General features: G+C 45.3%; 1 long non-coding RNA gene across 1 annotated transcript in view; it reads right to left on the bottom strand.

The window, feature by feature from the left end:
• The window catches only part of LOC310710934, a 148612-nt gene that overhangs the window by 121035 nt on the left and 139 nt on the right, over positions 1-27438 (bottom strand). The gene's annotated exons all lie outside the window — the stretch shown is intronic.

The following is a 27438-nucleotide window of genomic DNA, read 5'->3' as shown; positions in this document are numbered from 1 at the left end:
ATCACAGAATTGTAGAGGTGGAAGGGTTCCCGAGGGTCATCTAGTCCAACCCCCTGCAACACAGGAATCTCAGCTTGTGCATTCTTAGGCTGCATATGCACCATACATTTAAAGCACATGACTTCCCCCAGAGGCTCATGGGAGCTGTAGTTCATTAAGGGGGCTGGGAATTCTAGGAAAGTCATGAGTAAGAATGACCTGATGCAGGGTTCTAGCAGTTCCAAGGGGCAAGGAAATCACTATTGAGCCACTTTCAGTCTACTTTGCACACGACATCAACTTCCCTGACACCTCACCCCTCCTAGTAAGCAGCAGTGATTACCCCTGCCAGAAAGCCAGGACCTTCTGCACTAGCTGTTCCTGGCAATTTCATATATGTACAATGGGAATATTTATAGGACCACTACACAGAGTTGTTAAACAATAATACAATACAATACAATACAATACAATACAATACAATACAATACAATACAATACAATACAAATAAAAACCAGAGGGTGCTCCAGATAGGAGGGCTGCCCTTCTGGAACTGCTTATCCCAACCTAACCACTATGCAGCTGAACTGACCCTAATGCAGGAAGCAGATTTAGAAGCTCCATCCATTGGCACATACTGTAGGAAACGCCCCTTCATGGGCTGATTTCAGAGCAAAGGTGTATTGGAATCTGAGCAGAGCCACAAAAACATACTGACTCCGGACTTTGCTCTTTCTGGCTGCTTAAAAAAGAACAATAATGGTAGAAGTTAAACAAATAATGCTGTTCTTCTTGTCCATGCTCATGGCTTAGATCCTTTGGGATGGCCCTTGAAAGCACGTCCCAGGAGGCTGTGCACCACAGCTGTGTTTTTCAAACAGCTGTGTGGCAGGCAGCAATCCAACAGGGGAATCCAATTCCAAGAGAGAAAGAGGCAGTAATCAGGAAGCCTCCATCTTTCGCACGAGAGCCCTTCAGAGATGTGAAGGTATAGCTTTAGACACTTCTGTCGTGTCTCCAACTCTCATCCTCCTCCCCTAAACTTAAAAATCCCCAAACATTACAACCTTTCATTATAGCCTAATTACTCCAGCTCCTTTGTAAGGGATTATTTCATATGGCTCTTCTATTGACTCTGATGCTCAGCCTCTCGGGGGGCCTGGATATCATGGGCAGCCTTTGAGGACAGGGAATCTGATTTGCCTCTGTTGTTGAAAAACAACAACAGCCAGCCCCTTCCTTCAGCCCTGCTTTCTGCCTCTCCCAAATCTCTTCGGTTCACAATTACCATATCTCTTTGTTTGGAGCCACACTTCTGTCTGTCTGCCTGAGCAGCTGAGGCAGGATCCATGTGTTGTCCCTATTCAGGCTCTTAGTCTGGGCTTGCTTTGTGCCTCTTGAAAAGAATGCCAGTGTCGTTTGCATAAAAATGTGCTTAAAACCGATAATGTGCCCTGCGCATGGTGTGTGTGTGTGTGCATGTGTGAGAGAGGGCCGGCTGGGCAGGGGGTAAGGAGGGCCTTCCTTTGCACTCATTAATCAGGGACAGAGTAGCAGGTGCCTGCTCTGACAGCAGCGGGCTCTGACTTCCTGGCTTCTCCGCATTCAGAAACAAAAAAACGACAGCCAGCCGGCGGCCCTGATGCCTGGACTTGCTCTTGGCACAGAGATTTGATGTCCTAATCTGTGAATTCCAGGGTTTGCTCCCAAGAGGATGGTGGTTTGTGCAGCACCATCCATGCACAGAGCACCCACAGAACCCTAGAATTGTAGGGACACCCAGGGTCATCTAGTCCAGCCCTGCAATGCAGGAATGACTTGGAGAGTTATGTCCTTGAGGAGGTCACCATCTGAAATGGGCAATTCAAATCACAGGTGGAGTAGACATGGGCAGGAAAGGAAGAAATTGAGCAAGCATACTCTACTTACAGGGACGCGGGTGGCGCTGTGGTCTAAACTACAGAGCCTAGGACTTGCCGATCAGAAGGTTGGCGGTTCGAATCCCCACAACGGGGTGAGCTCCCGTTGCTCGGTCCCTGCTCCTGCCAACCTAGCAGTTTGAAAGCACGTCCAAGTGCAAGTAGATAAATAGGTACCGCTCCGGCGGGAAGGTAAACGGCGTTTCTGTGCATTGCCCTGGTTTCGCCAGAAGCGGCTTAGTCATGCTGGCCACATGACCCGGAAGCTGTACGCCGGCTCCCTCAGCCAGTAAAGCAAGATGAGCGCCGCAACCCCAGAGTTGTTCACAACTGGACCTAACGGTCAGGGGTCCCTTTACCTTTACTCCACTTACATGTAGTGGTGGTGGATGGGGAGGCACGACTTTTGACAATGAGCGACACCCAGGGGAGTTGTCTCCCACATTTAGTCAAACATAGAGTAGATCCATTGAAAGGACTAACTTGGTTCCATTGATTTCAATCTGTTTACTCTGAGTGGACCTCAGCTGGGCCTTCTGCAACCCAACAGGGTTCAGAGGCAAGGCCAACCATTTATCAACAATTCCAGAACTGGCAATCAGTAGACGCTGTTGCTTGAGCTGCCATGAGGGTTTGTCGGGCTGGCACTGACCCATGGGAGGGATTTCTTGGTAGGAGCCCCCCATTTGTGGAATACCCTCCCGGGTGAAGTGTGCATGTCCCCCTCTTTATTGGCTTTCAGGAGGAATTTAAAAACCTACCAATCTTTACCCAGACGTTCTCCTTACCACTCATTTCCATCCCCTCACCCTGTTTTTCTGTCTACTCCACTCCAAGAGTCACGCAGCATGTCATGACTGCTGAGCAAGTTCACTGGGATGTTTTGGGGGCCCTCCCCCTTGAGTTCAAATATTAATATAATTTTATTTGATTCTAGAACAAATCAGCTTCACTGTTATAAAATCTCCTTCCAAACTCTCTTAGGGGTTTTCCCCTAAATATTTTTTTTTTGTACTTCTGCAAGTGTTGGGGTTTCCCAGAACATGCTGATACCTTCTTCCTGTGTACGGTTGTTGCCCTTTTGGCTACACAAGCACTGACACTCACACTTGAACATCAGGAATAGAAGGAATGAAAGCACTTTGGTGGCCAAGGAATGAGGAGCCACTGTTTGCATCCGCATTCAACCTTGAAACTAACTGGGTGTCTTTGGACTACTTCTCCTCCTCCTCCTCCTCCTTCTTCTTCTTCTTCTTCTTCTTCTTCTTCTTCTTCTTCTTCTTCTCCTCCTCCTCCTCCTCCTCCTCCTCCTCCTCCTCCTCCTCCTCCTCCTCCTCTGCCTAACCTACCTCACAGGATTGTTTTGAGGACAATGTAAGTAGCTAAGTAAATTTTTATTTATACCCTCCCCTCCCCGGCCAAGACCAGGCTCAGGGCAGCTAATATCAAATATCAAATACACAATCAAACAATTGATTAAAATACAGCTTAAAAATAAGATTCAGGATAAAATAAAATACTGCCCATGAATTACAACCATAGGGGTCGGGAACCTCAAGTATTCATCAGGGCCAGCTATCCATGTTGGTCCCACATGAGCTGATAAAAGGGCCAAAGTGGTAACTTACTGGGTCCCATAAAGGTAAAGGGGAACCCTGACCATTAGGTCCAGTCGTGGCTGACTCTGGGGTTGCGGCGCTCATCTCGCTTTATTGGCCGAGGGAGCCGGGGTACAGCGTCCGGGTCATGTGGCCAGCATGACTAAGCCGCTTCTGGCGAACCAGAGCAGCACACGGAAATGCAGTTTACCTTCCCGCTGGAGTGGTACCTATTTATCTACTTGCACTTTGACGTGCTTTTGAACTGCTAGGTTGGCAGGAGCAGGGACAGAGCAACGGGAGTTCACCCCGTTGCGGGGATTCGAACCGCCAGCCTTCTGATCAGCAAGTCCTAGGCTCTGTGGTTTAAACCACAGCGCCACCCGCGTCCCTGTAAGTAGAGTATGCTTGCTCAATTTCTTCCTTTCCTGCCCATGTCTATGTTATGGCTCATGGGTGAGGGAAAATGTCCCTTTGTCCCCCACGCCCTGTGGATGCCAATATTTGGCTCTGCAAAGTCTGCTGTCCAGGGGCTGGGAATGAGGCGGCATCATAATAATAATAATAATAATAATAATAATAATAATAATAATAGATGGGCAATGACTGAGAAAGCCCTGCAAAGTAAGGCATATGACCACCTCACAAGCTGCTTGCTCTGTCTTTAAATTGTTCTAACCTTCTGGAAGCTGTCGGGTTAAATTATTTTTAATGCTGGTCTGTATTTGTTGTTGTTTTCAAAAAAATGTCTTCAGTTTTCGTATAGTTTCACTGTTATTTTATTATGGTTAAAATAGCCTTCCTTTAGTGTTGACAGTTGCCTCAGCCGAGGAAAGGTGCGGTATCAATGCTTTAAATAACAGCAGCAGAAGGAGCAACAACAACAACGAGAAATGCGCAGGCCTCTGCCCAAGATCGCCTGGCACTTCCGATATAAACAGCTCCAGTCTTTGCTTCCCTAGAGTTGGCTGTGGGTCACGTTGCCACATCACGAGTTCGGGACGCTACACACTATCTGCTTCATCCTGCACACTGTTTACTTGGAAGTCCGTCCCACTGAAACCGGTAGGAATCTGGAGCAAACATGGGCTAGGTTAGAAAAGCTGGACTCGTAGTTCCTCTTTGTGCAGCTTCGCTAGTTCCCTTCGCTGCCAGCCTGAGGCATTTCCTGCTGTTTTGTTCCTGGGAACTCATTTACATTCAATGTAGCCAGAGTGGGGAGAGCACACATTTGCATGCGGAAGGTCCTAAATTCAGTCCCTGGGATCTCCAAGGATCCTTGCAGGGAAAGCTCCCTGTGTTGACAGACACTGTTAGCCAGTGTAGATAAACATGAGCTAGATGGACTAATGGCCAGATTCAGTATAAAGCAGCTTCTTTTGCATTTGCATGTCCTTCTCAGAGCTTTTGAGGACCCTACCCATAATAATCTGGGATGCCAGATCTCCAGGTTTGACCTGAAGTTTCCAGGTTTGCCTGGTCCTCTACAGTCGGCAGGCAGAGGGCTTGAATCTCCAGGTGGGTGAGAGTGTCAATTGTCCATCATCATCATCATCATCATCATCATCATCATCCGTGCATGTAGCTTGCAAGTTTCAGCTCAGCAAGAGCTGGCTGCAAAATATAGCATAGACTGTATGCTATATTTTCCACTACCCTCTACCAATTAACCTCAATCTCCAGGGTCTGCCAGTGTGACAATGCCAGGGCTCTGAAATCTCAGGGTCTGGGATGCTTCTGACCTCAGGAATAACAGTAGTAATAGTAAGAGCAACAACAATGCCCCAAAATAAAATAAGGCACCGAAAAGAAAAAGAGTTACACTTAAAACACATAAGAAACAAACCCACAAAAACAAAATAAAGCACCGAAAAAGAAAGAGGAATATATAATTTGAATATTTTTGCATTTAACAAATGATTTTCTAGCCTTTTTCTGTGCAAATTCACTAATTATCGAGGGTGAAGGTATGTATTTTACCAAATCACATCTCTTGTTTGCTTAGATTTACAGCTTTAAGCTGAGAGAGTGTGTCGCACTTTGATCCGATGCATATGAAAACAAGGTGTGAAACTTATGTCAAAAAATGAACAAGTGTCTAAATCTGAGGTTCCTCTTGAGCTTGGGTTCCAGGCCAATTAGCCCTCATGCACCCTCCCCCTCTAAAAAAAAGGTCTTACATGTTACTTGAAGGAGATAAGTGGTGTGCATGCTTGAATGCGGTGCATGACAAACCCATAATTTGTTGATTTATTACATTCATATTCCACTTTCCCCTCCAAGGAGCTCACAGTGGTGTATATGATTCTCCCCTCCCTATTTTATCCTCACAACAGTCCCATGATATAGGTTAGGCTGAGAGATAATGACTGGCCAAAGGTCACCTAGTGAGCTTCATGGCTGCGTGGGGATTCGAACCCTGGTCTCCCAGGTCATAGTCCAACATTTAACCATTACACCACACTGACTCGCATAGGTAAATTTGATTTGTAGTCTGTTCTGACTGATGCCCATTCACATAGAATGTGTTTGGACAAAAGTTATCAGCTCCACGAATAATCTCATCTTCCAAAAGTGTTTTATGTGTCCTAAAAGGCTTAGACCACTCAGGAAATAAGACAAGAACTTTATTTACCTTCTTCTACAAGAACACAACAGACACAGGAAATGCTAGACTCCACCCAGATGCAATTAAGGTCAATGCCACCTAGTGACGAAACCTATATAATTGCACTATATAATTTAAAGGATATACTTTCTCCATGCCATGTGAAAGTAAATCAACCCAGATGAATGAAGCTATGGCTCCCTTCAGCTGGTGTTCTTCCCTAAAATATTCTCTTGACTGCCTCTAGTGATACACAAGGAGAGATCCTTTACATCTTGCCAGGCCAAATTGTGTGTGTATATATTGAGCCTATTGCAATTGTACGATTAAATCATTTCTTGATGAGCAATTGGGTAGAAGGCTTCCTGCATACTTGCCCTTATTTCTCCATGGTTGCCAAAGATTCTTTTTTCTCTTCTTTTTTAAACAAAAGCTGAACTTTTGGCCCTGGAATGCACATGAGGGGAGGAAGCCTTCACAGCCCACCCCCAAATACTGATCCTTCTTGAAACCACTGAGATTCCTAGGTTGTTCCTTCCAAACCCACACTCATAGGAATTCTAGCCTGGGATTTATTAATGGCACAGTAATGCCCATTAATGCAGGTCCCATTCACTTCACTGGGGCTTGCTGTTATGTACTGAAGTTCTCATCCTGGGCCAGCAGGGGGATACTGTAGATAGTTATGCAAATGAAGGATCGAAAGTGACGTTCAGTGATTGGATAGTTTTAGAAAGTTGCTACAGTAACGTTGTACTGAAGCTCTATATAAGCAGGCTGACTGAGCCCTTCAGTTCAGTTCTGTTCTGGCCTCTGAATAAACAAGAGCTGTTTGAAGAATTGCTGTGTCATCTGATATGTTCACCCACAATTTAACACTTGCGAACTTAGGCAGCTGCCTGTCGTGAACTCAGACTACTGTTCTGTCTTGCTCAGTACTGTATACAGTGATTGGCAGTGGCTTGCCAGGGTTTCAGATGGCTTTCTCCCAGTCCTACCTGGAGAAACTGGGGATTAAACTTATTTCATTATGCATTTTATATTCTCATTTTGTATTTTTCTGTTGTGAACTGCCCTGAGATCTTTGAATGAAGGACAGTGTATTTGATTTTAATAATAATAATAATAATTTGATGCTGGCTCATCAAATAAAAAAATGCAGGAGCAGAAGGTACCCTCTGCACCAGCCTAATGGAAGCAAAGAGACTAGGGGCGTGTAACCAATAAGGATCCATAGGATTCTCTGGTTAATTCCCTGATCGCCTGATTAAGATGTGCAACATGCATGCGGGGCCTTTGCCTTCAGTTGTGAAAGCTTTGGAAAGAGCAGCTCAGAAGTTTGCACAACCTTGCTGAGTGGTGGGCGGCCGTGCGTGCTTGCGCAGAAGGGTGATGCATGCAGCTAGATAAGGAATTCAACCCCAAAACAATTGCACAACTCCGCGTTGCTCAAACCGAAGCTTTGTTTTTAGCCTGGTGTTTCCTATTCATCATCAACATGATTAATTTCTCTCTCTATTCCTTGTCCCCCCAACCCAGTAAAAAAACCCCCACACACTGAACCCATCAGTCACCTCGCTGACGTGCCTCATGATGAAATTTTGTCTAGCAGAATTGCCACGTTAGCCTTTCAAAACAGAGGCCACAATCCTAAATGCAGTAGCAAGGCCACGTACCCTACTTTACAGAGAACAGCCCTCTGTTTCAAAGAGCTGTCAGAGGAGAGTCCTATTTGAGTACTGTCCAAGTCTGATTCAAAGATAAGGAATCATAAAAAAGTACGTGAAGGAGCCCTGAGTTTCCTCATCCACTCAGCAGCTTCTGGGTCACTTCCAGATTACCCGTTTATTGAGAATTCATCCTGATTTGTTTGCAGGGAGATTAGACAATGTTGCATCAAGGAAGTGTTATCCCCCACTTTCTAGTGTCATCCTATCACTTTGTATGTCTTACTTCCATTAATTTATTAATTTTTATGCTCATTTCCCCCCTAATATATACATTGGTTGCTGTACTGCCCAGCAAAATTGGGATAAGTGTGTATTCTGAAGGATAGCTGTGAATGGTTTGCACAGTGCTTCGGTTCTGGAAATTGCAAATTTGATTTATTCAGCTGCAAATGAAGTCTGGATCCAATTTCTATTCCATCCCTAGTGATAACCTGTAGCTGTTGCTGCTGTAATAGCTTTTGCGCTGTACAAATTGTTGTATGTTGCTGCTGTTATTAATCATTTTCATTATTAAGTAATGGATGCTACCAAAAAGCCAGCACTGATACAACAACAGAGATGTACCAGTCAGTGCTTAGAGGTTTACAAGGTAATGCCTAGCAATAGTTTCTGTATTCATTATTTGTTTCTCTTCCTATGCTGAGCATCACCTCTGTACCATTCAGGTCTGCGGTGCACAGATAGGCAGCTACTCTTCAAGATTGATGACCACAGCTATTCATAATTTAGCCTTTCTTCCACAGCCGAAGAGAGGGGTCAGAAAGGTGTCGTTAGTCCTCCTTTTCATTTGTGCAGGTTATGAAGTCATGCCATATAGTGTGGGAATCTCAATTGCCTGCCACTCCCTTGACTGGGCGAATCTTGGATGTCAATTCCCCTTGCAATTGCTCCTTGCCACAATTCCTGATCCCAGTCAGCCAGGGTTAAGCAGTTGACTGCCTTCCAATTATGCTAAGGATAATGCTAATAATAATAAGATGTTAATATGTCCTATATTACAGAAGCCAGTCCACTATATGAAGAGGGCTGTCAAAGGGCAAAAAAACCCCCCTGGGATAAGCCTAGAGCTCTTGGAACATCTCATTGCTTGGAGAAGTGGGCAAATTGGCCATGTGCCCTACACTGCAGAGGCTGGTCCTTTATTTGAAGGGCTATCTGGTTTAATGATCATCATAGGAAGGGAGAAGAAGGGGGCCTTGAATTTAGCACATCTTCCCCATTCCCCATTGCACCATCTTCCCCATTCAGGTGTGATGCACTGCATTTTTGTTTAGATTTTAGTCATTATTTCCAAGGTTTGCGGATTTTCGGCCAATCCGTGTCCTCATTTGCCCTCATTTTTGTGTGATGCATTTCCCCTTTTGGGCAAGGTGGAAGTCACCACCTTGTCCAAAAATGTAAGTAATAATAATCAACAGGTTCCCCATTGGGTGCCTGCACACAAAAAAATCTTTTGTCCAACACACACATTCCGACTGTCCTAAGAACTGGCATTTTGCTGGTGTAGATATGATGCAGAGGATTAAAGAGGCACAATCTCCCCTCTTCTTGGTAGACCTCCCCATCCCTTTTCCTGCCTTCCCTCCCCACCCCCCAAAAAGAAATATGTGTTTGGGCAATGAGAATAATCTGAAATCCCTGGTTTAAAATTCTACCTTAGAACCGAGTGAATAATTCCCAATGAATAATGTAATCATTCACAATGAATCTGACATGTTTCTTTTGCTGTTTGAGAGCCTTCAACAACAGATGCCAATTTCACATTAACGTGGTTTTTTTTTTTTTTGAGGGGGCTGTTCTTTCCTCCACTTGTATAGAGTGCTGTTTACTATACTATGTGTTTATGGGCTGCTTGTCATTCAAGTTGGGTTCCCGGGCCGTGATTGGCTAGCTGTGACATGCCCGTTGTCGCCGTTGGATGATTGGATGGGCAGGTGAGCGCTTCTGTTACAAATACCTGCGCGTGTGCGCTTAAAATTCTGTTTCCATGGCTACTCATTCATGCCGCTTTGAAATTCACTTTCCATCAACGCCAGTGCCAATAAAACTCAATCACTTCAGTGTTTGTAGAAAGCAGGCAGAAAAAGGGACAGGAGGGTACATTTGCAAGCTCTGATACGTTTGTGACTTCTGAGTTTTGCTTGGCAAAATCCGGCGTGGCTTCCGTTTGCGGGCTTTCTGCCCACTTCTCTTATAAACAGTACTGGCAGGTTTATTTTCCCCAGAGCTATTAGCCTGCCTGTACAGGGACGCGGTGGCGCTGTGGGTTAAACCACAGAGCCTAGGGCTTGCCGATCAGAAGGTTGGCGGTTCGAATCCCCGCGACAGGGTGAGCTCCCGCTGCTTGGTCCCAGCTCCTGCCCACCTAGCAGTTCGAAAGCACGTCAAAGTGCAAGTAGATAAATAGGTGGCGGGAAGGTAAACGGCGTTTCCGTGTGCTGCTCTGGTTCGTCAGAAGCGGCTTAGTCATGCTGGCCACATGACCCGGAAGCTGTACGCCGGCTCCCTCGGCCAATAAAGCGAGATGAGTGCCGCAACCCCAGAGTCAGTCATGACTGGACCTAATGGTCAAGGGTCCCTTTACCTTTACTTTACAGCTGGAGGTGATAGGTTGCAGAGCTTACAGAAGAATCACCTCCTTCCTTTTTGTTACATGCATTCCAAGGTCCACCAACTGGAGCAAGATGCAAAATTTTGTCAGTGAAACAAAATGGCAGCTTGTAGGTGGAGTCAATTATTAATTAATTAAATTCATATCCCACCCTTCCTCCCAAAAGGAGCCCAGCAAACAAACAAAAAAAAAAGGACAAAACAATTTTAAAAATACTTTTAAAACAATTCCAGTACGGATGCAGACTGGGTAAGATCTCTTGGGTTGCTGAAAGAGGAAGGTCTTCAGTAAGTGCCAAAAAGGCAACAGAGAGAGTGGAGTATAAATTATAAAATTATTAATAATAATATTCAAGAGGAGGGAATTCCAAAGAGTAGTACCACAACACTAGAGGCCCAAGTCCACTATTGTGCAGAATGGAATTATTATTATAGTAACTATTACTATTATTATTTAGTTTTATATATTGTGCTTCATCAAAAGATCTCAGGGCAGTTCAGCTGATAGTGTCTGCATGAGGCTCTCATCTGTCATCAACTGGGTATATAAGAGGTAAGACAATTTTTAAAAAGATATTCTGGTCCCAAGCTGTTTAAGAGTTTCCACGCCACAACCAGCACCTTGAATTTAGCCTGGGAGCTACTTGGAAGCCAGTGCCATTCTTTCAGCAGTGGGACAACATATTGGCGCTATCCTGCCCCAATGAGCCGTTGAGCCGTCACATTTTGCATCAGCTGCAGCTTCTGGACCAACCTCAAGGGCAGCCCCACATAGAGTGCATTGCAGCCATCCAGCTTGGGGGTTACTAATGCATGGATGACAGTGGTCAGCCTATCCTGGTCCAGAAATGGCTGTAGCTGTGTTACCAGCTGAAGCTGGTAGGAGCTAGCCGCTGAGGTCACCAGGACCTCTACTGACAAAGATGGATCCAGGTGGACCTCCAGACTACAAATCTGCTCTTTCAGGGGGAGAATGAGCCCAAAGCTGACAATTGTCCAATTGTCTAAAATAGGACACACTGACCAGAGCAACAAGGGCTACTCAGTCAGTTTCAGCTCCTTTGTCCAAGCAAGACCAGCAACAAGAGAAGATCAGCATTGTCAGACTAGACCTTCCCCTTCTACTCTCCCCTCCCCTCCTATTTTGTCTCTTGTCTTTTGACATAGTAAGTCATAGGGCCTGAGGGCCTACGTTTCATTTTTTGACTGACGTGAGATGCACTGGGAACGTCTGAAAAAGTGGATTTTTAATCTATCTCTTATCTATCTGTGCAGGTACAACAATGTGTGGGAAGTGCAACAGCAGGGATCATTCAGTTTGCAACTGAAGGGTTAATTTCATTAACATCAGATAGACAAAAGGGGGGTGGGTGGAGGTGCTGCTTAGCAACCAGGCAGAGTGACCTGCTGTTTGCTGAGGTAGCAGATGCCTTGATAAGCTGCGTAGTTCTGAGGGAGTTTTTCTCCTGTATGTTTGGTTGTAATATGATGAGAACAAGGATTGACAAGAAAGACAAAATGTTGCTGTCCATTCCTCCTCGGACTATACCGTTTCCCTTCAGTTTTGTTTAGTAGAGTGTTGTCAAGACTTTTCTCTCTGGACTTTGTGGATTTAAGGGACTTTGCTAAAAATGTCACAAATACTTTCGTTTTCATTCAACCCCACCCTGTTTTTCTATTGTCTCTTTCTCTCTGACTAGGGCTACTGGGAATTCTCAGTCCTCATCGGACTGGGCTTTTTTGCCACATTAGATTCATTTTTATTTTTTTGGGGGGGGTACATCTGCAAATTTCAGGGGTATGGTTTTCAGTACTGTAGCTTGGTATTGTTGGCACCCAAATACTTGGCGTTTGCTTTTAGGAGGAGCTAGGTTGGCACTGAGAAAGGAAGCTGGTTCTTTTCCCCATTTCTTTGCATCTGCATGATTAAAAGTAAGAAAGGTGTGTGTGTGTGTGTGTGTGTGTGTGTGTGTGTAGTCCTTTTGTTCTTAGTGGAGCAGGGAAAGTAGCAAAAAAGGATTAGTAAGAGTGGGAGACCGTAACTTATTTAGAGGCGCAGCAAACAGGAACAACAAAGCTGATTCTGTTTGGAAAGTGAGCAAACAAGCTGCCCTAGTCAGAAAGCGAAGCCAGCTGGGCTTGAGGTCATGATCCAGGACGGTTTGCCTGCACAGAAACATGTAGCTACTGATAACAACACTTAACTGATTACAGTTACCTAAATATATCTCCTTATCGTGGAACTGGTTTAACAGTGCAAATATTTTAAAGCTGTTTTTAAAAATTGTTTGTAGGTATATTCAGTTTTGTTTTATTTTGTTTCCTTAATTCTGGGTCAAACAGGTGCCTCGCAGAATGCTTGTTTTGACAACAGACGTAGAGAAGAAGAAAGTGCCACAGTAGATTATTTTTTTAAAAAGATAAATGTCCGCCAACAGAATTAGTGTTATGCATAAGAAACAAAAGCAAAGGGGACACCCCCCACACAGGGCTCCGTCTGCACTATACATTTAAACCAGTATCATACCACTTTAAACAGTCATGGCTTCCCCCAAAGAATCCTGGGAGATGTAGTTTGTTAAGCGGGCTGAGAGTTATTAAGAGACCCCTTTTGCCTCCCCAGAGTTACAATTCCTTGAGTGGTTTAGCAATCAGGTCTTCTTCTTAGGAAACTCTGGGAACTGCAGCTCCACGAGGGGAGAAAGTATCTTCTCACAGCACCCTTGACAAACTACACTTCCCAGGATTCTCTGGGGGGGAGGCCAGGGGCGCCGACTTATAAAAAATATTGGGGGGGCCCATACCGGGGTCCATACTGGCGGCAGGATGGCAGTGGTGCTTTTGCATGCAAGAACCGGCCTGCCCTCCCCAGGCTTCGCGCCGGGAGGCGGCCACCCCCTCCTACCAACGTCACCTTAGCCGAACCCAGAAAAAAAGCCCCGCTCCGGCGGCGGGACCTCGCGTCCCCTCCATTCTCCCCTCACCCCGGTCCCTCGCCGGCGACGAATACGCCGTTCCTCGGCCCCGCGGCTCCATTCCTTTCTAAAGTCCCGCCGCTGGGGGTCTTCCTCTGAGTGACCGACCTGCCTGCCCCTTCTCAGGAGCTCCCGGTCACTTTGGGAGGCGCGCGCCGGAGTCCCCTGCGCGGTTTTTGGCAAGGCGCCTAATAATTTTCTTAAATTATGGGGGGGGGCAGAGCCCCCCAAACGAATTTTTGAGGGGGCTCGGGCCCCCTCAGGCCCCATGGAGTCGGCGCCTATGGGGGAGGCCATGGTTGTTGAAAATGGTATAATACTGCTTTAAATATATAGCGCCAATGGAGTTAATATGACTCGCCATGCTCAGTATGACAAGTGTCCTGCTGCCCTCTGGTGAGTGTGATGGATACCCCCATTCCTCAAGCTTTCTCCCAACCATGTATCTGAAAACAAGGGGGCGGGTGGGGGAGAAGCAGATAGTCCCCACAATTGTTCAGTGATCTGGAGACACTCAGTGCAATTGTGGGCAGCACCTCTCCCTGTCCCTGGCACTAAAACAACAACAATAAATTAAATCACTAACAATTTGCTGCTGTCCTTTCATGACACTCCAGACCAGCTGACTGAGGTGATTTCTTCCCTGTGCCTAACAGTAGGGCCAGCATTGTCTGAATAACCTAATGCAGGGGTCAGAAAACTTTTTCAGCAGGGGGCCGGTTCACTGTCCCTCAGACCTTGTGGTGGGCCGGACTATATTTTGAAAAACGAAGAAGGAATTCCTATGCCCCACAAATAACTCAGAGGTGCATTTTAAATAAAAGCACACATTCTACTCATGTAAAAACATGCTGATTCCCGGACCGTCCGTGGGCCGGATTGAGAAGGCGATAGGGCCCTATCTGGCCCCCAGGCCTTAGGTTGCCTACCCATGACCTAATGTGTCATTTGGCCATCTCTGGGAGCTGTGGCCTAGTGGGCAGCGGCTGAGGATTAGCACCAAGGAAGAGCAAGAAGAATTTCTGGAAACCATGATTCTGGCACCACATGAATACCATGTCCTTTCTGTCCCTGTTCGGACTTGAAGGAGATTTGATTGTGAGGCTCCTTATATTGCGGTGCAACAACTAGAGCACAGCATTGCGTTGTAGTCACTGGAGCGCAAGTGGGGAACCTGTGGCTAATGGTCAGGGATAGCAGAAGCTTTCTCTCTACCCCCTTTTCAGACTGAGGGCCAAATTCCTTCCTTCTGGGGGCCACATGCAAGTGGTAGGCGGGGCCAGAAGGAAAAGTGGGTGGGGCAAAGTCTGCTCACTTGCTGAGTAGGGCTGTAAAGCCAGGTGGAGGTATCCTAAGGAACTCTGAAATACATATCAGCCACTCGCTACCCTGGGATTTGCCTGCTGAGGGGTAGATGCCTCACTCCGCCTCGCGCAAAGGCTAAGCAACATCTCTGCCTGCATCTGGGGTTCTCTGCCCTGCCCTGGATGACTTGGAGGAGGCGGGAGAGGAGGGAGGTTGAGAAACAATAGCTGCAAAGTGCTCCCTTTGTCTGGCGCAGTCCCTGGCAGGCAGTCTGTGCTTCTTTTTGTCCTTCATTCCTTTGTCTGGGAGGGGAGGAAGGAGGAGGATGGCTGCCCTTTGAGCAGATGGCTGCTTGCCGCTCTTTGATGATTTCCTTTTTTTGTGGGGGGAACTCCAGACATTCCTAGAAGGGCCTGTTATGGAGAGAGGTAGAGTTGACGGGGTGTGTGTGTGTGCGCATCAATGGCTCTTCCTTCTCTTGTTCTTTTGTGTCAATACAAGGCTCCTGGCTGAGGGAAGGAGGGCTGGCTTTTCTTTCTTTCTTACTCTGCACATGTTCAGTTTCTAAATGAGCTGCACTGGGGAATTGCATAGACCAGGGGTAGGCAACCTAAGGCCCGTGGGCCGGATGCGGCCCAATCACCTTCTCAATCCGGCCCACAGACGGTCCGGGAATCAGTGTGTTTTTACATGAGTAGAATGTGTCATTTACGTCAACATTTTTTTTTTAAACGCTGAATTCTAATGCTTGAATTTGTTTGCTGGTTTTTCTTGCACTCCAATTTTTATTTAATTTTAATGCTTTGCCATTTTGGAAGCCACCCAGAGGACACTGCCATTGGGTGGCATAGAGATGCTATTAATCAAAATCAATCAACCAACCAACCAACCAACCAATCATAATAATAATAATAATAATAATAATAATAGTAATAGTAAATGCATAGAGTTGCATCTTTGGATATCTGCACACAACCACATTTTGTCTTTGAAAGCGAAAGAACTTATGCTCATGAAATACAGCCCTGTTTTAATTTCAACACTACTGAGAACAGGCTACCCCACTGCAGCCTGGCTAGATGGCTGCAACTAGAGACCAATTAACCCTTCTCACCCAGGAAAGTCAAGAAGGCTTTTTTGTTGTTGTTGTTTGGTCACAAAGTGACTAATCTACTCCTCCCTCTCTTTTTAAGTATTCAGTTGCCTATGCTAAGAGTCAGTAGGCCCTCCAAGAATGCCTGATTTCTGGGGGCAAGAATGCTGCTAATCTGATAGATAATAGGGTTCTTAGTAGGAGCAGAAAATAGCTGCAGGCTAGGAAACTTGGCTTCCTTTGTTTGCAAGGCTGGGCACTTCAGTGTATCTGATACCACACACTTCCAGAGGGGTCACTGAATTGGTCTATTTTGCAGCAGAACTAGCAAGGTGGCACCTTAAAAGACTTAACGAATTCAATACAGCACAAGCTTTCATGTACGAGAGCCCACGTCATTCAACATACCCTCCGACATTTCCCCAATGAAAATAGGGACGTCCCATTCCATAATGATAATTTTACTCTTTATACCCCACACATCTTATTGGGTTGCGCCAGCACTCTGAGCAGCTTCCATCATATGTAAAAACATAACAAAACATTAAACATTAAAAAAACACCACACCTCCCCTGTACGGAATTGCCTTTGGACGGCTTGGGCATTGGATCCATAGCCTCCAGCATTTCTTCAATGAAAACAGGGACATCCTAAGGAAAAATGGAAGGACAGATCCTGAAGCTGAGGCTCCAATACTTTGGCCACCTCATGAGAAGAGAAGACTCCCTGGAAAAGACCCTGATGTTGGGAAGGATGGAGGGCACAAGGAGAAGGGACGACAGAGGATGAGATGGTTGGACGGTGTTCTCGAAGCTACCAACATGAGTTTGACCAAACTGCAGGAGGCAGTGGAAGACAGGAGAGCCTGGCGTGGTCTGGTCCATGGGGTCATGAAGAGTCGGACACGACTAAACGACTAAACAAGAACAAGGAAAAATGGGACATTCTGGGATCAAAGCAGAAACCGGGACAGCTTCTCTGAATTAGGGATGCCTGTGGAAAATAGGGACAGTTGGAGGGTTTGCATCAAGTGCTGCAAGACTCCTTGTAGAGTTTGGAACCAGGCCTTTTCCACGTCACACAAACCTCACAGGTGCTTTTTATAGGGATCATGGAATCATAGAGCTGGAACCTGCAATCTCAGCTAAAGCATCCATGGCAGATAGCCATCCAACCTCTGCTTAAAAACCTCCCAAGGAATGAAGAAGGATAAGCTATAAATGACACTGTCAGGGAACTGACATCGGAGCGAGAGGCGAAGGGGCGGCTCCCAGATTATGCTGGCGAAGGACCCAGCAGCAGGGGGAGAAACAGCTCAGTAGAGGGGGAAGCCAATCAGCGCAACACCGGGAATAAAGGGAGGCAGACGGGGGGAAGTGGAGAGAGGGCTCCAGGACTCTTCACTGGACATCATTGAGGAGAGCCCAGGTCCACCGCTACCCATGCCTTCCCTGCGCAGAAGACTCCCGCACAGTGAGAGGAGGAGGAGACTGGGTGTCAAACAACTTTTATGTTGGAAGAAGTTCAAGAAACGCCCACTGACGGATTCTGCCAGTGACTGAGGCAGCCACCATGAGAAGGGGCTGTGCAGTCAGAAAGTTTTAACAAGGCAAATTAGCCGAGAAAGGCATCAGTTTATGCACGAGTAACTCATACCCATTACAGACACCATCTGCAACACCTGTACTCCTCTGGTGAGGAAACTCTAAGGGATATTTTGGATACCTCCCTTCATGTTCAAAACAAATATTTGGGTAGGTGTTTTGCATTGCTGTTGCAGCTCTGATGGTTTTTAATGGTTGAAAGAAACGGAGATGCTGTGGATTTCACCTGGGACCTTATGCATGTAAAACTAGGGTTGCCATATTTCCAAAGGCAAAAACCCGGACACGCTGAAACTCCAACCCCCCCCCCCACAATTTTCCAATTGACTTGCCTAAGATCCAGGACAAAGTGTCACCTTTTGGAAATTTCCCCTGGACATCAATTCTGCCTTTGAAATCCCAGCAATAATTGGGGAAGTCCGGGCATATGGTGGCCGTATGTAAAACTGCTGCTCTGCCACTGAGCTCCACTGTTTCATGTGCCTTCCAGCTACATCCCGGGTCAAGTTTAGCTGCAGGAGTCGATTTGCAGGCCTGGCAGGGCCTTGATCTTTGAGGTTGTTTGTGTCAATGATGTTGATAAGACTGCTATTGGCTTCTTGTTTCATGGGGCAAAATTTCCAGGAAACCGGTATCTGGGTTTCTGATGGACTATATCGCACCAGGGGAGATATAAATAGCTCTCTTCCTGGTTTGAGTGTTGTTTTGCAGTTTAAGATGTACCAGAAAGAGAGAGAGAGACGCAAATTGACTCACACAGCTGGGATTTTCACAGAAACATTTCTAGGTAGTGCAAAGGAACTTAAGACTGTACTGGCATGCACTCAAAACAGATCTACGAACAGAAAAACATAACAGAAACCTTGTGACCCAGGAGCCATCTGTCTCAGCGTGACAAGGTGTCCTGTTTTGCAGGGGACAGTTCTCTGTTTGAGTGGCCGCCTGGTCCTATTCCAGCCTAGATATAACAAAGCATAAGCGAAGTCAAATCAAGATGGTTAAGGACTCTGGTGCAGTTCTTAGAATTGCTCCCCTTCTCCTCCAGAAAGGACCAGAAAATAAATATTTTGGTATATTAAAGACTGATATATTTACAAAAATACTGTGGAGTCTGTGGGGTTTCATAACTCTCAGCAAAGCACAAACTCCCCCCCTTTCCCCCCAACCTTGATAAACAAGAACAAACTACTCTGATAGCTAACATGATTTAATTGTGTTAAATTTATTATTTGACTTTGCATTCCTGTACCCACTTATCTGGGAGCAAGCCCCCTTCATTGCAGACCCTTTTGTCTGAGTAGACGTGTATACTTTTGTACTGTCAGTTATACAGTGAAATCTTAATGGCTTGACAGAGTTTCAGGAGGCAACAGGACTAACATCGGTTGAGAAAGAGAGGTATTTGGGGGTTAGTATGACTGCCAAAAATGTGAATCTGTTTAAGGATAACTGTGAAGGATGTTGGATTGAAGAGAAGGGGGATTTGGAAATATGGACAAATCAGAAGTTGTTACTGTTGTGGGGATGAAGGCTGCTGTGTTGCTGGGGATGTTGCTTTTGTTTCAAACATTGCAAGCTTTGGATGGGATGGATTGTTTCAGGAGGTGGCAGAGGGATGTTTCTAGAGTTGTTTGGCAGGGCAGGAAGCCTCGAGTAAAACTTAAGATATTGATGGATGCCAAAGAAGGAGGTGGACCTGCCCTGCCAGACCCTTAAATTTCGTTGTGAACCATCTGCTTTTTGCTGGTTGAGAGAATGGCTGCTTCTTGAAAGCACTGAAGTGTTGGACAATGGCAGACAAAGTTGATGGACTATATGGAATTGGCGGAAATGACTGGCAAGATCCGAGACCAGGGAGAAGAGTCGGTGGAAGAAGATTGGAAAAAGTTTAAAGACTATTTATAGAAATATTGTAAAATTAAGGAATGTTAGAAAAATGTTGGAATGAAGTTATATGGCTTTAGTAGAAATGTCATAAGGAATTAAGTATAAATAGATTAATAGAAAATTAAAGGAAAAATAAGGCAAGAATGTGTTAAGATAATTATAGGATAGAAAACAGAGTAAGATGGAAAGGAATTGCTGAAACAATTAATAGAAGTGGAATACAAAAAGGGGGGTGAGGAGGTCGCTGGAAATAAGTGAATGAAATTTAAGATATTGAAAATGTTTGAGGTGTTTTTAAATTGTTTTTGTTTGTTTTTGCTTTGTTTTGTTAGTCCATGTAGCGTTTTTGTATTGTATTTGTATTGTTTTTTCTCTTTTCTTTTTTGTTTGTAGTGTTGTGTTGAAAATGTTGAAAAAGTTATATATATATATATATATATATATATATATATGCAGGTTTTGGTGTCCTCGGGTGTCTTCCCGTGTAAAAGTTGGGGTGTCTAGGCGACGTTTCGACGAGGTCTCACTCGTCATCTTCAGGCTGGTGCTTTCGGCTTCTTGTTACTGGAACAGAGCGGGATCTCAGTGTTTGAGTTCCTATAAATACTGTAGAGGGGTGTGGTGTATTGCCTCAAAAGTTCTGGGCAGAGGGGAAGTTCCCAGGCTAGTGTTCTTTTCTTCTTTTGTTCCTTAATTACTTGAGGGATATCTTGAGTGATTTCTTGAGTGATATTCTGAGTACCACTTAGGTGGGTCATTAGGTGTGGATTAGTTGCTAAAGCCTTCGTGTCTTGACCTCTTGAATTTGTGAAGAGTTTTTCTGGGAAGATGGCTGTACTGCACTTAGTTGTGCTTTGGCTTGGCTTCGTGTATAGGGGCGAGCTGTGGTTTTGTGCCCTGTGCCAGCCAGATCTGTGTAGGGATTGCAGGGGGGTGCAGCATCCGGAGGTGCCACTATGGTTTGGTTACTGGATGGTGTCTGTAATTTATCTGTGGAGAGGGTCTGGGTTTGGGTCTGGTGTGGTTGATTGGTGGTGGCGTTCTGTGTGCCTCTGGATCTGGTGTCGGTTTTTGTGGGGAGGGCTAATTTCCAGATGTCTGGCAGGCGGGACGTGTCGTCACGCTTGTTCATGTTGTGAGGGTGTTTCTCTATCTCGATGGCTTCCATGATTATTCTCTTGTGGTGATGTTCCATGTTAAAGAGCAATTTGGAATCTGCAAAATTAATTTCGTGTCCTGTTTCTTTCATGTGTTGGAAAAGAGAGGAAGATTTTTCTTCTTTTTTGACGGCATTCTTGTGTTCTGCGATACGTGCATTTATTCGTCTGTTTGTTTGTCCAATGTACGTGGCTGGGCAGACTTTGCAGGGTATTTCATAGACCCCTTGGTTTTCCAACTGGATTTTATCTTTGGGGTTTCTGAGGATATTGGCTATTTTTTGGTTGGTGCAAAAGGCTGTTTTGATATTGTGTTTATGGAGGATTTTGCTAATTTTATCTGTAGTGCCCTTGATATAAGGAAGGAGGGCCATGCCATTGTTTTCTTCCGTGTCTTGGTTTTTGGGGGGTGTTTCTTTTTGGATTAGCTTCTTAACCCTGTTTTGCTGGTATCCATTGGCGATTAACACATTTGAGAGATTCTGTAACTCAGTTGTCAAGTGGTCTTTGTCAGCCAGGCGTTTGGTTCTGGAGATGAGGGTCTTGGCTACGGAGTTTATTTGTGCAGGGTGGTGGTGTGATTGAGCATGTAAGTAGCGGTTGGTGTGTGTTTTTTTCCGGTAGATAGTGTGTCCTAGGGAGCCATCAGGTTTTTTGTAGATTAGGACGTCAAGGAAGGGAAGCTGGTTGTTGGCTTCTATTTCCATAGTGAATTGTATTTTGGGGTGTAGGCTGTTGAGATGTGTGAGGAAGCTATCTAGTTTTTCTTTCCCGTGTGGCCATATATATATATATATATATATATATATATTTCATATATATATGAAATCTTAATGACTGCCTGAACTTCAGCTCCTGCAACAAGGGAGACATGCCTAAGCTGCCTCTACAAGTTTTCAGATTTTTCACTTGCCATTTTGGGTGGAGTGGGTGGAATCTGTAACATCTCTTTGTCCTTGTTGTGTAGTGGCAGAAAATAGCTTGTAGGGAGTACCCGATCTCTGATAAGCCCACAACAGGAAAGATGCTAGAAAGATAGGAAGAGGAAACTATAGAAATTCCAAGGGCTAGAAAATCAGTGAGAAGCAGGAAGGCATTCAAGGGGAAGGAGAAAACAGAAGCTGTTTATGATCCCAGGGATTCCTAATGTCTGGAGCCTAAGCACCTTACTCATCAATCACAGCTCTGACTTCACTCATTAGCTAAAACCACTGAAAGACATGAGCAGCAAGGATGGCCTGTGTCACACTTAGAAGGTTGCCTGCACATTTTGCTTCATAACTTTCTGCACAGGATGGCTAGAGACCCCTATCTCCTTCCTCCACTCTCCCTATAAAATTAAAACTCACTAGTCTAGGCCCCTGCTAGTAGGGTTCCTAGTGCAGTTGCTCCAGTTGCACCATTATAATCTAGCTCTAACCCTAAGAGGGAAGGACAGGGACCCTGAAGTTGCCACCAGTACTTTGTACCTGGGAGGAAGAAAGACTAATTTGGGACTTTCCCTTATACAGTGGTACCTTGGGTTAAGTACTTAATTCGTTCCGGAGTTCCGTTCTTAACCTGAAACTGTTCTTAACCTGAAGCACCACTTTAGCTAATGGGACCTCCTGCTGCTGCCGTGCCGCCGGAGCACGATTTCTGTTTTCATCCTGAAGCAAAGTTCTTAACCCGAGGTAATATTTCTGGGTCAGGTCTTTAACCTGAAGCATATGTAATCTGAAGCATATGTAACCTGAGGTACCACTGTACTAGGCAGTTGTATCAGTCTGGCCACCTTGATTTGTCATCAGAACCTAACCAACAAGTTCCACGTGCAGCAGATATTTTTCTGAAAGCAAGGGAGGGTTGTATCCATTGCATAATACACCGTGCTCCACAACCGTCACATTTCTTCTTTTCTCAACCAGGATTATGTAAGCATGGCAAGGGATTTGGTGGCTGCTGTCGAAAGAAATCTTCTAAAGGATGCTTCTAGGTGTTGGCTTTCTCCGGTGACTGGAATGCTTGTGTGACTAACCTCGCATGTTGACGTGCTGGACACCCACAAGGAAGATGCCATTGGTGCCATTTCCGGTGGTGACAGCTGTCTGCAAGCACATCACCAGAGGAGTGGCAAACCAGCTATGGCAGCTTCCTCCCTCTAAACCCTCTTCAATGGGGTACCTGCTGGGTTTGTTGGGGTGACTGACGAGTTCAAATATTTTAAACAAACAAATAAAACAACCACATCAGATTGCAGAAGTTCTCTCACAGAGTTGTGCAAGCAGTGGCAGACCTAGCTTTTGGGGCCCCCGAAGCTTGAACTGTGATGGAGGCCCCTTCACAACCAGCAATGAGGTCTTCAATAGGGTTGTTCCACAACAAGTCACCACTTTTTTTAAAAAAAAAATCAACTACCACATCTCAGATTTTGATTAAATTTGCTGTACAGTGGTACCTCCGGTTAAGTACTTAATTCCTTCCGGAGGTCCGTACTTAACCTGAAACTGTTCTTAACCTGAAGCATCACTTTAGCTAATGGGGCCTCCTGCTGCCACCGCGCCGCCGGAGCCCGATTTCTGTTCTCATCCTGAAGCAAAGTTCTTAACCTGAAGCACTATTTCTAGGTTAGCGGAGTGCGTAACCTGAAGTGTATGTAACCTGAAGCGTATGCAACCCGAGGTACCACTGTACTGAGTTATCTCACATGTCAAAGTCACTGATCTGAATAAAAAAAATCCTATGCCTTATAGTTTTCAAGTTATGAGTGAAGGATGAGAATTAGGGAATTGCTGTATATACACATGACTTATAGGGCCTCTCCGGGATTAGGAGCCCTGCAGCTTAAGCTTCCTTAGTTTCATAGTAGATTTGCCCTTGCATGCAAGTAAACATGAGAAGGTTGTACAAGTAGCTAACTTTAATGGGAACTTAAATCCTAGGGTGCTCTCAGGTGACCTGTTTACTGAGCATTCATCCTGATTTATTTGCGGGGAGACCAGATGATGTTGGCTATTGAACTAGCATTCGCTCTGGTTTGTCTGCAGGGAGGTTAGATGATGTTGCATCATGCAAGTGTTATCCCATACTTACCAGTGCACTTTCATGCCACTTATTGCAAAAAGCTGTTTTTTTTTTGCAGAAGTGGGATTCTTGTGCAAGAGCTCCCAATACACTATAATTAATTGCACACCCTGAATTTACCTGTATGTGATTGTATCCTACCTGCGAATAGCAATAGCCTGAAGTACTCCTAAGGAAATCTCCAGGATTTTGAAATAGTTTTCGTTCCCCCACCTCCCAATTTGAACCACCATCCCCACTCATTTCAGTTCCTGGGGAAAACACTGATGGCTACATAGTTGTAGCGCAGGAATAGAGGGCATTTTTCAGTCCAATAGGCACATTCCCTCATGTATGGTGTCAATGTGACATAAATCAGTTTACCATGTGTGCATTTGTTAATGAATCAATGACGTTAGCATAAACTTGTGTGTGAGCAGAAAGAATTCTGAAAAAAACAAAAAGCTATTCTTTGTTTTTAGATGACGCATCTGTGTTTCGCAACAGAAATGATCTCAGAAGAGGTGTTTGCCGTTTCCAGACTATCTTCAGGTGGGATTCAACCACAGACAGGCAAATCCAGGTTGTGCCATTATAGCCGATTGGGCAGTCTTGTGGAACAAACCTGCTTCACCCCACAAAATATTGATTTTTTTGCAGTAAGGAAAGTGGCGAGAAATTGCACTGGAAGCTGTGGGACAACACATGCTTTGATATGTCATCTAACCTCCAAATCAGAATGAATGCTCATTCTGGATGAATTCTCTGAAGCATTTCAACTAGTATTAGCTGTTGACTCGTGTGTGAGAGCAAACCAACAATCACACTTCTTTGAAGATGATGCAGCCCTATTTTAAACAAATCCAGTATTTTGGCTGAAAAGAAATCTGCCTCTATTCATTTATTTTGAACACTGGCATTGGTTTTAAAATATAGGTGTTGTTTTCTTTAATTTTCTTAAATAAGACACTCCCCACCCCCCGACCCCACCCCTGAAGTAAATATATAGCACTCCTCCTTAAACCCTTGAAACTTTCCACAAAAGTATTTTTGTGGCACTGTCGTGTAGTAGATTGAATTAGTGGATTTCCAAGCACAGGGAAGAAATTTTGCAGCCAGTTCATCGTGAAATTCTCTTGCAGTTAACCACCAATTGTTTTTTCTCACACACACCCATGCTGTTTTGACGGAACGGTTTGTTTTTTCACGTCTGTCAGCTGGGAAATCCGCACCCTCCTTTTCTTCAAAAAGAGAACTTTTCCTCAGAATTTTCGAATGGAAGAAGCTTGCTTGTTTTCAGGATGTCACGATGAATGACTCATGGGCTTTGGACTGATCCTTCGGTGCGATGAGGAAATTCGAGAGCTGACAAGAGGAAAGAGGCAGCTTTGGCTATGCTAGGGCATATTTCCTTGTCTAATTGGAATGCTTATTACAATTTGCTGTTCCTCCAATGGGGATTTCTCCCGGCTCTCTGATTTCAGTATCGGCTTCATAATTGCATTCAGTTGCATTCTCCGGAGGTAAACAAGAACTGATACCGTTTTCAAGAAAATGTAATGCAAAGTTAGCCTAGTGACTGCAGAGTTTGAACCAACCCCCCTCCCACTCCCCACAACCATCATTAGCTGACGTGATTATTACATCAGCACTCCTTTTCCTCAGCTGCTGTTCGGGAGAAATCCCCATTGGGACGCTGGTGGGCGGAGGACTTTAATGTGTGGAGGGGATGTGTTTCAGCACTCGAAGGCTCCTGTCTTACTGCCTCCACTTTCAGTTTTTAGTCCTAAGAGGTCAGTAGCGATGGGTAGAAAATAGAGGCCCACCAAAAATGATATATGAGGCCATCCTTAAATCACAAGTGACTCAAAATGCATCAGTGACCCTAATGGGACTTCTGAATGTTACATGTGTCCTTTCGAAATAAGAATTTGTGTACCTCTCCAAACCACAGAGCCTAGGGCTTGCCGATCGGAAGGTCAGCAGTTCGAATCCCCGCGATGGGGTGAGCTCCTTTTGTTCGGTCCCAGCTCCTGCCAACCACCAGTTCGAAAGCACACCAGTGCAAGTAGATAAATAGGTACCGCTCTGGCGGGAAGGTAAACGGCGTTTCCGTGCGCTGCTCTGGTTCACCAGAAGCAGTTTAGTCATGCTGGCCACATGACACGGAAGCTGTCTGCGGACAAACGCCAGCTCCCTCGGCCTATAGAGCGAGATGAGCGCCGCAACCCCAGAGTTGTCCGCGACTGGACCTAATGGTCAGGGGTACCTTTACCTTTACCAAACCTTTGAGGATGAGATACCCCAGCACTTGGGGTTGTGACTCTGTATCAGAGAATCTGCTTTGCATGCAAAAGGTTTAATCCCTGGCATCTCCAGGTAGGGCTGGGAATATCTCCTTTCTGAAAATCCAGAGAGCAGCTGCCTGTCAGTGTTGACAGTGCTGAGCTAGATGGATCAATGGTCTGAGTCAGCAGCATCCTGTGCAAAACACACACGAGCGGTGTGTGGCTGCCCTGTGTGGTGAACCACTGAACTGCAGTTTTTCATGAAATGGGACTACGTGGTCCACCCAGGCTGGCCATTGGATATCCCTGGGAAGGAAGTACCGTACACTGATCTGCTCACTGAGCGAAACCAAAACCAACACATTACCCCGCCTCAGTCACACAAACTGCCTAACTTAGCACTCCCCAAGTTAGCCCTCAAGGGCAGTGGAAGACGTTGCTCATTGTCAGTGTCAAAGTGAGATTCAGCTGAAAGTCTGGTTGGCTTTTGTACACACAAGGGGAGAGAGGTTCATTTTGTCTTTTGCCTCAGGCTGCCAAAGGTCTTGAGTCGGCCGGGGCAAACAACAACCAAAATGATCAAGGGGATGGGGGCAAGTCACCTGTGAAGAAATATTTCAGTGCTGGGGACTTTTGGATTTAGAGAAAAGGCGAACAAGAGGTTGTCAGTTTGCATTTCTTAGTACAGAAAGCATTGATCTGATGTGTAGAGATATTTCCTATTCTAATTAATTCATGAGGGTTCTGGAAGCTTCTCTATGTGAAAGAAATGAGCAGAAGGTTCATGATGGTTATTATTATGGTGCCTCTCCCAATATGTAACCCAAAGTAAAAACAATAGTAAACCATAAAATGAAAATTTTAAAACAAAACATAACATAGATTTATTGCGACACATGACAGGATCTGATTTTCCTTACATTAGTGTCCAGATCAAGGAAAGTAATATTGCCACTCTGTTCTGCCTTGGTCACCAGCCCAGTGAGGACTGAGCATGCTGAATGACTGTTGAGGGTGGGGGGAATGGAATGGAATATCCTGGAAAAGGGTAAAGCTGGACGGAACCTTGAGCAGGACAACAGAATATCCCAGAGAAGGTCATGGCTGATTGGAACCCCGAGCAACGCTTTCCTTTGCAGGTTTGACTTGTTTTATTTTCAACAAAATTTATCGCCCACATTCCCCTCTGTGAACAGAGATGTTCAAAGCTGCTTGGGAAAGCACACAAAAGAAGAAAAAAGCTCGGTTCATTAAAAATGCAGTAAATATAACAAAATTGCACCTTTTGTGTTGAAGTGCTGCCTGTCATTACTCAAATGTTTCGGTACAGGGTAATTTATGCGTTAAATCAAGGAAGGCTTCCCAGTGGGAGGAGCCGGTGTTTCACTTTTGCGAGCTGCTGTTTAAGCAGGAGGCAGAGAATAGGAGAAGGGACTGCTGGGAGAAGCCAAAGATGATAGCGGCACATGCATTTTGTATGCTGCTTCTGTGGCGAAAAATCTATACCTCTGTAAAGAACAGTATGAGAGCACTGCCCAGCAACTGTACCTGTTTTTCACAGATACATTTGTGCTATCTGCGAGAGCCAGCGTGGTGTAGTGGTTAAGAGCGGTGGACTCGTAATCTGGTGAACCGGGTTCG

Source organism: Podarcis liolepis (assembly GCF_965112155.1).
Source record: "Podarcis liolepis genome assembly, chromosome: 7".
Taxonomy (NCBI): domain Eukaryota; kingdom Metazoa; phylum Chordata; class Lepidosauria; order Squamata; family Lacertidae; genus Podarcis; species Podarcis liolepis.
This window is presented reverse-complemented; position numbering and strand designations above follow the sequence as displayed.